General features: G+C 35.2%; 1 protein-coding gene across 2 annotated transcripts in view; it reads right to left on the reverse strand.

The window, feature by feature from the left end:
• LOC127851825 (zinc finger protein 260-like) overlaps positions 1 to 9022 on the reverse strand; it is a 43571-nt gene extending 34549 nt beyond the window's left edge. The window contains exon 1 of one of the 2 annotated variants that reach the window (XM_052385753.1): positions 8889 to 9022. The gene's annotated coding sequence lies outside the window, so the exon portion shown is untranslated. Of the gene's footprint in view, positions 1 to 5143; positions 5247 to 8888 lie in introns of those variants that run through there. The other variant, XM_052385752.1, reaches the window with a different exon arrangement.
• Between the last annotated feature and the right edge of the window lie 621 nt (positions 9023 to 9643).

Consider the following 9643-nt stretch of genomic DNA (forward strand, 5'->3'; position numbering starts at 1 on the left):
AGACGAAGCGTGACGTAATTAACATAAGTGTTTGGTTTTGTGGCAGTTTGTTTGCTTTGTTAGACCTACCATTCTGATCTGACGCTATGTTTTACACCTCCATGATGAAATTGTGGCTAGTTACTTAGAAAACTGATGTAATCCTCGTGGAAATTGTGCATTTCATGCGTAATATTGACAAAACATTTATTTCAAGCGTAAAGCTTTAAAAAAATTATCTTTGAACTGATTTTGCATAACTGTAAACGTTTTGTTTAATTCGCAAATGGGCATAATAAAATAAGTAATTTGAAAAATCCTCCGAATTTGAATGTTTGACGTTTAATGTAAACACGGAGCGTATATTGATCTCATCTAGAGTCTGTGATGTAAACGCAACTGGATTATGGATAATGGATAGAATTGGAACATGTATGCATCCATCGATCAATACATACGATAGGGTTATATGTATCTACGTATAAGCATTACTCAATTTCTGTTGGAGTATTGAATAGAAAACTCTTACACCAAAGACGAAGATAACAGAGATAAGCAGATCGCCAAATATCGGTAAACTCTCGCACGTCGCGGGTTTCGGCGAGATTAGCGCGCAACTATTGGTCAGTTGCCACGGTAGTTAACAGGTTTATCAACATTTCGGAAACACGCTTTCGCGTTCTAGTTTTTATTTGTTTTATGAACAAATATTATTTAAATTTGAATGTATGCGGCATTATCACACAACTGTAATGTGTCAATTAAATAGTAATTAAAATAAATTACATGCCGTTTTTTTTTTTTCGCAATTAAAACAATGATTATCAGTATTTAAGGATGCTTTTGAAATAGGGTAAAGTATATTATTAAAGGAGCTATCCGAATCTTACGAGAAACAACTAATAATTGGTTGTTTTATTAGATTTTTGTTTTTCATTTTAATTGCAGTGTTTAAATTTGACAAATCCGAATGCCATTTACCTGTAGTATAATATGAATAAAGGTCTGAACAAAATTTTGTTCTTATGTAGAACATCTATTGATGGTCTGCTCTAATCGAATGTTTGTGTTCATTGTTCTCTTTAATTACCGCTAAATTCAATGCACAATTTTACCAATTTTAACATTACCAGCTAGGGTATATGTATAGAAATCTTCAGACCTGATTAATCATTAATCATTAACATTAACTATAAAGCATATCGATCCAGTTATTTAGTCACTTTTCCGTGTCTCTTAACCATGTCTTAGACGGATTTTGTGTCATGGGATGACAAGGATTTAAATCTGGGATGATGAGGATTTAAATCTGGATAACTTCTAGGTAAACCGATTATGATGAACAGTGTGATAGTGAATTTGTTCAAGACATTACTCAGCCAGATGTGTATGAGTGCCCAGAATGCATAAGTTAATGAAAAGAACCTATAGATTCCGCATGTTGTAAAAAAGCATCCTCTAAACTTGATAAGTATATCCTCTTAATATGTACTTTATGATAAAGTAAATGAAATGTGTCCCAGCTTCTACAGAGAAGCCTATGCAACCATTTATGTGATACAGTCTTTCATAAACCTCTGTAGTAACAATTTTAGTTGGTGCAATAAAAGTATGCATGAACATAGTTTTTACAGTTTAAAGACATTTCATAAAAACTTCATATTTCATGAACAAATATCAATACACCTGGCATAACAAAAATTATGCAATTTATCAAACATAACACATATTAAGCAAGTTGTTGATATTACAAATAACATATTGGAAGAAAACAGCTAATATTCTGCAGTTATGCAGGCAACAAACATGTAAGCTAATGCATAAGAGCCATTATCGTATGGGGCAGGGTATTAATATTGCTGAAGAAAAACCATAATCACATAATAATTTTTCATCATGGCGATTGGACTATAAATGTGACTTAGAGTGTTGACATGTTTTTACCATAGCCATATAAGGAAAAATGCCTCGCCCCGTGGCCATGTTTTTAAAACAACCGGAACCATTTTCGAACTTGTCCGTGAAATCATTGGGACACATTGTTTGACCAAGTTTCATGAAGACCGGACAATAAATGTGGCCTCTAGAGTGTTAAAAAGGTTTATCTATAGCCATATATAGACATAAAGGGAAAATGCCCCACCCCCTGGTGCCGATGTTTTTCAACCAACCATAACCATTTTTTAACTTGCCCAAGATATCATTGGGACACATCTTCTGACCAAGTTTCATGATGAGAGACAATAAACCAGAACCATTTTTTTACTTGTCCAAGATATCATTGGGACAAATGTTCTCACCAAATTTCATGAAGTTTGGACAATTTATGTGGCCTCAAGCGTGTTAACAAGGCAAAATTTGACGCCCCACAACACACTGCACATGATGGATAAAGGTTGATGACAAGAGCTCACCAATAGCACACTGTGCTTAGGTGAGCTAATTGGCAAAAAGATAATCACTAGAAATGTGTTCCCACAAAAAATGATCCTGAGCAACTTCCTAACAATTAACATGCATACACAATAGTGTGTCCTGCTTCATTAACACATACTTTCATACTTATATATTTTTTGCCATTGCTTTGATCTGAATGTAAACAGAGCATTTCCAGGTCTTGCGTGCATATTGACTATACATGGCTTTGGATCACTTCTTTAAGTATGTAACACTCAACCCTGATAGGCACAGCTATCTCAACTTGACAGAATTCAACGGCAGCTGAGCCTGGTTCGGTTGTTGACGATGACAAACCACACTTAGTTGCTTTGTCTTCATTCAATGCGGTGTTTAATGCAAAGGAATATCACTATGACACTGTGGAGCTAAATAAAGTACAATCAGCACTGTAGAAAAATATCAGTTATTATATGAAGCAATGCACCCTTTTTTAGCTATAGTCACTCAAAATATAAAGTTTTTTTGCGGAAAATCGAAACGACTGTATGCAAATATCTGAAAAACAGGATAAATTTCATTATTTAAAGGAATGTCAAAATGAAAATTTGGGCAGACATAAAACTCAATTGGCATTCTAAACTGATACCATATTTGATGCGATCCATAGTTTATATTTGACGTTTAAGTCAAGCAACTATGAAGAATTTGGATTGAAACAATTTTTGGCTTAAATAAGTCACCTGCAAAAAAAGAGTTAAATAAAATATGTTGTAATTTTCTTATGCAAAAGAATATCACAATGAAAATATGTGACTTAATAAATTACAATTAGCACTTAAAAAAAATATAAGTAATGATATGATGCAATGCATCCTTTTTAAGCTTTGGTCATGCACAATATGCAAGGTTTTTGCGGAAAATCAAAACGACTGAATGCAACCTGAAAACCGGACAAATGAAAACTTGGATAATTTCATTAATTAAACGAATATCAAAATGAAAAGAAGGGCAGCCTTAAAACTCAGTCTGCACTTTAAAATGATACCATTCATTAAGATCCATAGTACATGTTGTCAGTTTTAGTCGCTAGAACTCTGAAGAGTTTGGATAGAAACAATTTTTGGCTTAAAGCATGCACTCCCAAAATGGGGAAACTAAAATCTGGTGTAAATTTCTTATGCAAAGGAATATCACAATGAAAATATGGGACTTAATAAATTACAATTAGCACTTTAAAAAAATATAAGTTATAATGGGATTCAATGCACCCTTTTTTAGCTTTGGTCATGCAAAATATGCAAGGCGGAAAAATAAAACGACTGAATGCAAATACCTGAAAAACTGAACAAATGAAAACTTGAATAATTTCATTATTTAAAGGAATATCAAAATGAAAAGAAGGGCAGCCTTAAAACTCAGTCTGCACTTTAAAATGATACCATTGATGATATGATCCATAGTACATGTTGTCAGTTTTAGTCGCTAGAACTTTGAAGAGTTTGGATAGAAACAACTTTTGGTTACAGCGTGCACCCCCAAAATTGGGAAAATAAAATCAGGTGTAAATTTCATATGCAAAGGAATATCACAATGAAAATATGGGATTTAATAAATTACAATTAGCACTTTAGAAAAATATAAATGTGATTATATGATGCAATGCACCCTTTTTTAGCTTATGCCACTGGAAATATGCATGTTTTTAAGGAAAACCAAAATGGCTGAAAGCAAATATGCAATCTCCACGCAGAGTTGTCGTTCCTTGCTCTCACATACAACTCTGCGAAAGGCTCAGCCCTCCATTTTGTCCATAAAATAGATAAAACCGAACAAACGCATTCAACGTATATTTGATTGGATATTTAAGATGGCATGCATTAAATTAAGAAATAAGACTTTTAAATGTACGATAAATCGTGCAAAAACTTGCGAGTTTTAATGCAACTCTTTGGAACTAATTTATTGCCCATTTACGCAGATGGAATCATTCCACGCACTTCACAAATGTAAACAATTGAACATATTTTTTTTGAGTGACGTTAGGAATCGCTTCGACGTGTGTATGTATGTTGGTTTCTTAACATAAAAAAAAACATATCAATTTTATAATATGAATTAAGACTGATATAAGATATCATGGTATGAGATGGTTTTCTTTAATGCAGTGAATGCAATGTAACCGTCGTGCAAGAGATTGTTTAGTATTCTGTAACCTCAATGATGAACGCTTGGAATGATCATGACATAAATGAGACGCTTTCATAACAATAGTCCGTTCTGAGCCCAACACAGAGGTGAATGTAATGTAACCGTCGTGCAAGAGATTGGCAAATATGTGGAAAATATGGTAAAATTAAAACTTGCACAACTTCATTATTTAATCGAATATCACAATGAAAATATGGGCAGACACAAAACCCAATCTGCACTTTAAAATGATACCACATATGACGTGATCCACAGTTTATATTCGAAGTTTTACCGGGTAGTTGCTAAAACTATGAAGAGTTTAAATTTAAAATCAAATGCATCGGAAAAATAAGGTAAATAAAATCTGGTGTAATTTTATTATCTATCAGAATATCACTATAAAAAAGTGGACAGTCATTAAACCGAATCAGTACTTTAATAAAGATGTCAAATTCAATAACATCCAGAGCCTATTTTCTTAGTAAAGTTTGTCACAAGTTTACTGACATTGCAGTAAAACGCGAGTTTTCCGAGAATAGCGTAAAAATACAGCAATGTTTGTAATGATTCTTACCGTAACCTCCAATGATGTTGATTGTTTTCTTAATTGGTCTGGTGAAAACATTACCCAGCAATTGAAATATAACATATTCAGGCAATGTCAACATGGTAATCGCTTTAAAGGGATCTTTTCACGCTTTGGTAAATTGACAAAATTGAAAAAAGTTGTTTCAGATTCGCAAATTTTCGTTTTAGTTATGATATTTGTGAGGAAACAGTAATACTGAACATTTACCATGGTCTAATATAGCCATTATATGCATCTTTTGAAGATTTTAAAACCTAAAAATTATAAAGCGTTGCAACGCGAAACAATTGAATAATTTGGAGAGTTCTGTTTTTGTCGTTAAATTTTGTGAAACTACGAAGATTGCTTATATAAGGTATAAAATACGTCCAGTATGTGTACACGGCGGAATAGCTCAGTAGGCTAAAGCGTTTTTACTTCGGTGCTCTGGCAGGACTCCAGGGGTCACTGGTTCGAAACCTGCTCCGGGCAATGTTCTTTTCCTTTTTTTAATTTTATTCTTGATTTTTTACTGGAGCTTTTACGATCCAATGTTTACATTTATCAATATAAAGCATTTAATGAATAAGTTAAAAAATGCCAAAATCTGTGAAAAGGCCCCTTTAAACTCATTCTTAAGTTTGAAGCTTTTACCGGCTTCGCAATCAAAATGGCGTCGTCCAGATTTTTCTTCAAGTCTTGCGTAATCCCGTAACGTGTGAGAACTCGCCAGTGCTCGATATACCCTAAGAACCGACCTGCAAGTCTCTGTTATCTACGTCTTTGCTTACACATCAGGAGAGAGACCTCGCTATTAATTGTATCATTGAAATTCTCTCTTTACATTTAGTTGTCCTTGAATGCTTTTAGCTTTTATGAGTACACATGTCCAGTTATCCGGAAGGTCAATAGCTGGGAATTGGATTATTGCAACTAACTTTACATTGTGGCACTTGATAATAAAGTTGTATATTGATAAATTTCCTAACCTCTTAAATTGGTCAGTTTTACCATCACGTGTCCAGTAAACAGGCTGTGAATGGGGATTTTCGGTGAAAAAATCAAACTCTAAAGCCTTAAGAAACAGGCTAAACCCATACACTCAGGACATGGATAAATATTAGTGGCAAGGCTAAAGGACCTCTTTTGAAGCGGCCTTAGAGGCATGGAAAAGAGCTGTGTTTAGGAAATTGTTTTGGCCATGAATAATTGAACTCTCCTAAGTCTATAGTTAAGTGTTATTTGATGTAAAATGTTATTGGATTTAGTTTTGACTTTTTTTGTATTAACTATATGATAACAAAACTATCTGAAAGTTTTTTCATGATTTACGACAAATGTCCAGAAAAAAAAAACCATTTAGGACACCTGTCCTGAGGAAATTGGGGCCAATCTCAAACACTGTGTTGAAATACCCTGATCCACTATGTTTTTCTTCTACTCATAGATGGGACCCATACTTTTTCTCTGGGACCCATTGATTTAAAACCTATGAGTCCCTGGAACTCATACTTTTGATTTCTAAAATTATCCATGAATATCCGTAACAGTTTAGTGTGGTAAAATCAAATTTCAAGGTGATTTTTGTATTTGTGAGTTCTATAAACTCAACTAAAAGGCTGTACATGTCATTTAAAAATATGTCAGTTGTAGTGGCAGCCATTGTGTGAATACGTTTTTTGTCACTGTGACCTTGACCTTTGACCTAGTGACCTGAAAATCAATGGGGGTCATCTGCGAGTCATGATCAATGTACCTATGAAGTTTCATGATCCTAGGCGTAAGCTTTCTTGAGTTATCATCCGGAAACCATTTTACTGTGTCAAGTCACCATGACCTTGACCTTTGACCTAGTGACCTGAAAATCACTAGGGGTCATCTGCGAGTCATGATCAATGTACCTATGAAGTTTCATGATCCTAGGCGTAAGCGTTCTTGAGTTATCATCCGGAAACCATTTTACTGGTTCCAGTCACCTTGACCTTTGACCTAGTGACCTGAAAATCAATAGGGGTCATCTGCGAGTCATGATCAATGTACATATGAAGTTTCATAATCCTAGGCGCAGGCGTTCTTGAGTTATCATCCGAAAACCATTTTACTGGTTTGAGTCACTGTGACCTTGACCTTTGACCTAGTGACCTAAAAATCAATAGGGGTCATCTGCGAGTCATGATCAATATACATTTGAACTTTCATGATCCTAGGCGTAAGGGTTCTTGAGTTATCATCTGGAAACCAATTATCTGTGTCGAGTCACCGTGACCTTGACCTTTGACCTAGTGACCTGAAAATCTATAGGGGTCATCTGCAAGTCATGATCAATGTACCTATTAAGTTTCATGATCCTAGGCGTACATGTAACTGTTCTTAAGTTATCATTCGGAAACCATTCTACTGGTTCTAGTCACCGTGAGCTTGACCTTTGACCTAGTGACATGAAAATCAATAGGGGTCATCTGCGAGTCATGATCAATGTACCTATGAAGTTTCATGATCCTAGGCGTAAGCGTTCTTGAGTTATCATCCGGAAACCATTTGGTGGACGGACCGACTGACGGACAGACCAACGGACCGACTGACGTGCAAAACAATATACCCCCTCTTCTTCATATCATTGAAAGGCAGCTTTTAATTGCAGTTTTTTAGTCCTAACTAATTTTTGATGCATTAAACTGATTGGATAATTCCTAAGGAATAAAGCTCTGTAAATATGTTGCATTTCAGCTTATTGTATGCTTCATTTGGTCTTATATGAGAGTTATGTATAACTTTATGTAGCTACACTGTTACAATGGCTTTAGGAACCATGAAAAAGACAGACAAATTATTAACTTCGTATTGTTGCACCAATTATAAGGTAGCATATATAGATGTATAAGGTCGAACTCTATGCAGCAGGTATAAAAATACAACGTAGCAAACATTCTTTGCGTTTAACCAGGCTGTCCAGTTAGCGCACTGATTGGTACACCTGTTTCTCAACTAGGAGACTCGAGGTCTTTTCTAACACATGTGAGTTTAACTGTTTGGTTGGTGGTCAACATGTATGCATACATGTGTCTTGATCTGAGGAAATTGGGCTTAATGCATGTGCGTAAAGTTTCGTCCCAGATTAGCCTGTGCAGTCACGTTCTGAGAAAACTGGGCATAATGCAGTCCGCACAGGCTTATCAGGGACGACACTTTCAGCTTAAAAAAGATTTTCAGTAAGAATGGACTTCCTTTTAACGAAAAATACCATGAAAGCGGAAAGGTGTCGTTCCTGATTGTCTGTGCGGACTGCATTATGCCCAGTTTTCTCAGAACGTGACTCACATGTATACAGCACAGAAAGCGTTTCCCCCACAGCACAAGACAACACCATAATTCAATATCTTTCCATAAATAAACACAAACAGCTTAAAATTGCAACTATAATTTAAGGGTATTCAAAACAAAGTGTTTTTTTTTCAAATTTACACCAGTATTTTCCAGATGTTTTTTTTAAAGGGCACAAACATGAAGTCAAGCTTCACAAACTAGATCTTTATCAACATTTTTTTTAAAAACAATTTTGAAACATTAATAATGCAAACAAAATTTGTTAGAAAGGATAACAACAAAGGACAAAAATATGTGTTCAACTTCAAGTGCCTGTGGAAATATCTGCATTTATCACTTATAAACTCTTAATAAACGTGTATTAAGTATATAATTTGTTTATCTTTGCCTAGTTATGTTGTAAATCTTAAAAAACACCGTTCCGTACCTGTGACGACGGTCAAAGTATGCTATAATGAGAACTGTATGCTTGTTGAGTCGTGGGTAAATAGCTGCTGATGCTGGGCGGCTATATCCATATATAGAATTAATTCACGTAAGCGGAGGCGACCGGATGATTACGGATGTGGCCGGGCGGTAACATTCTATACATAAATGTTGACGTCACTACGTTATTGTCAGTAAGACCGGTGTGTACACAATAGACAGTAAACCACTCTCGAGGTTACATTACACTAAATCAGTGTGTATCCCTCGGTGGCCTTTTTCTAAAGAGTTTCATTTCTCTTCTTGAATAAAAGCCATTTAACAATGTGAGACATGTCTTTTGTGGTTATTTGTAATATTCTGTATGTGTCTGGAGTACTTTGATGCCTTGGATCGGAAGCTAACGTAAAGATGAACTTTTGAGGGTGTGTTTTCTATTGTGTGGGGCTTTTGTCGAAATTAGGTTTCCGAAACGCGTTTTTCTTCGGTGGGTTCATTCGACAGCGGTTTACTTTCATAGAAGTTGAGAGACGGTATGTTTTTGATTGCAATTATTGGAAGAGGACAGATCCATCTATAAAATGATACCAGGTTCGAAAAAATTGATACGTCGGAAAGGCAAGAAAAATGCTGTAAAATTTGTCAGTTTTATAATGGGACCCTATGGGAATCAGAATTAGTGTGATATAACCTGGGTCAGCAGACGATTTATTAAGGAAACGTGTACTGTAGCGAGGCGAATTAGCCCCATGGTTT

The sequence above is a fragment of the Dreissena polymorpha genome, chromosome 11 (assembly GCF_020536995.1).
Source record: "Dreissena polymorpha isolate Duluth1 chromosome 11, UMN_Dpol_1.0, whole genome shotgun sequence".
Classification (NCBI taxonomy): Eukaryota; Metazoa; Mollusca; class Bivalvia; order Myida; family Dreissenidae; genus Dreissena; species Dreissena polymorpha.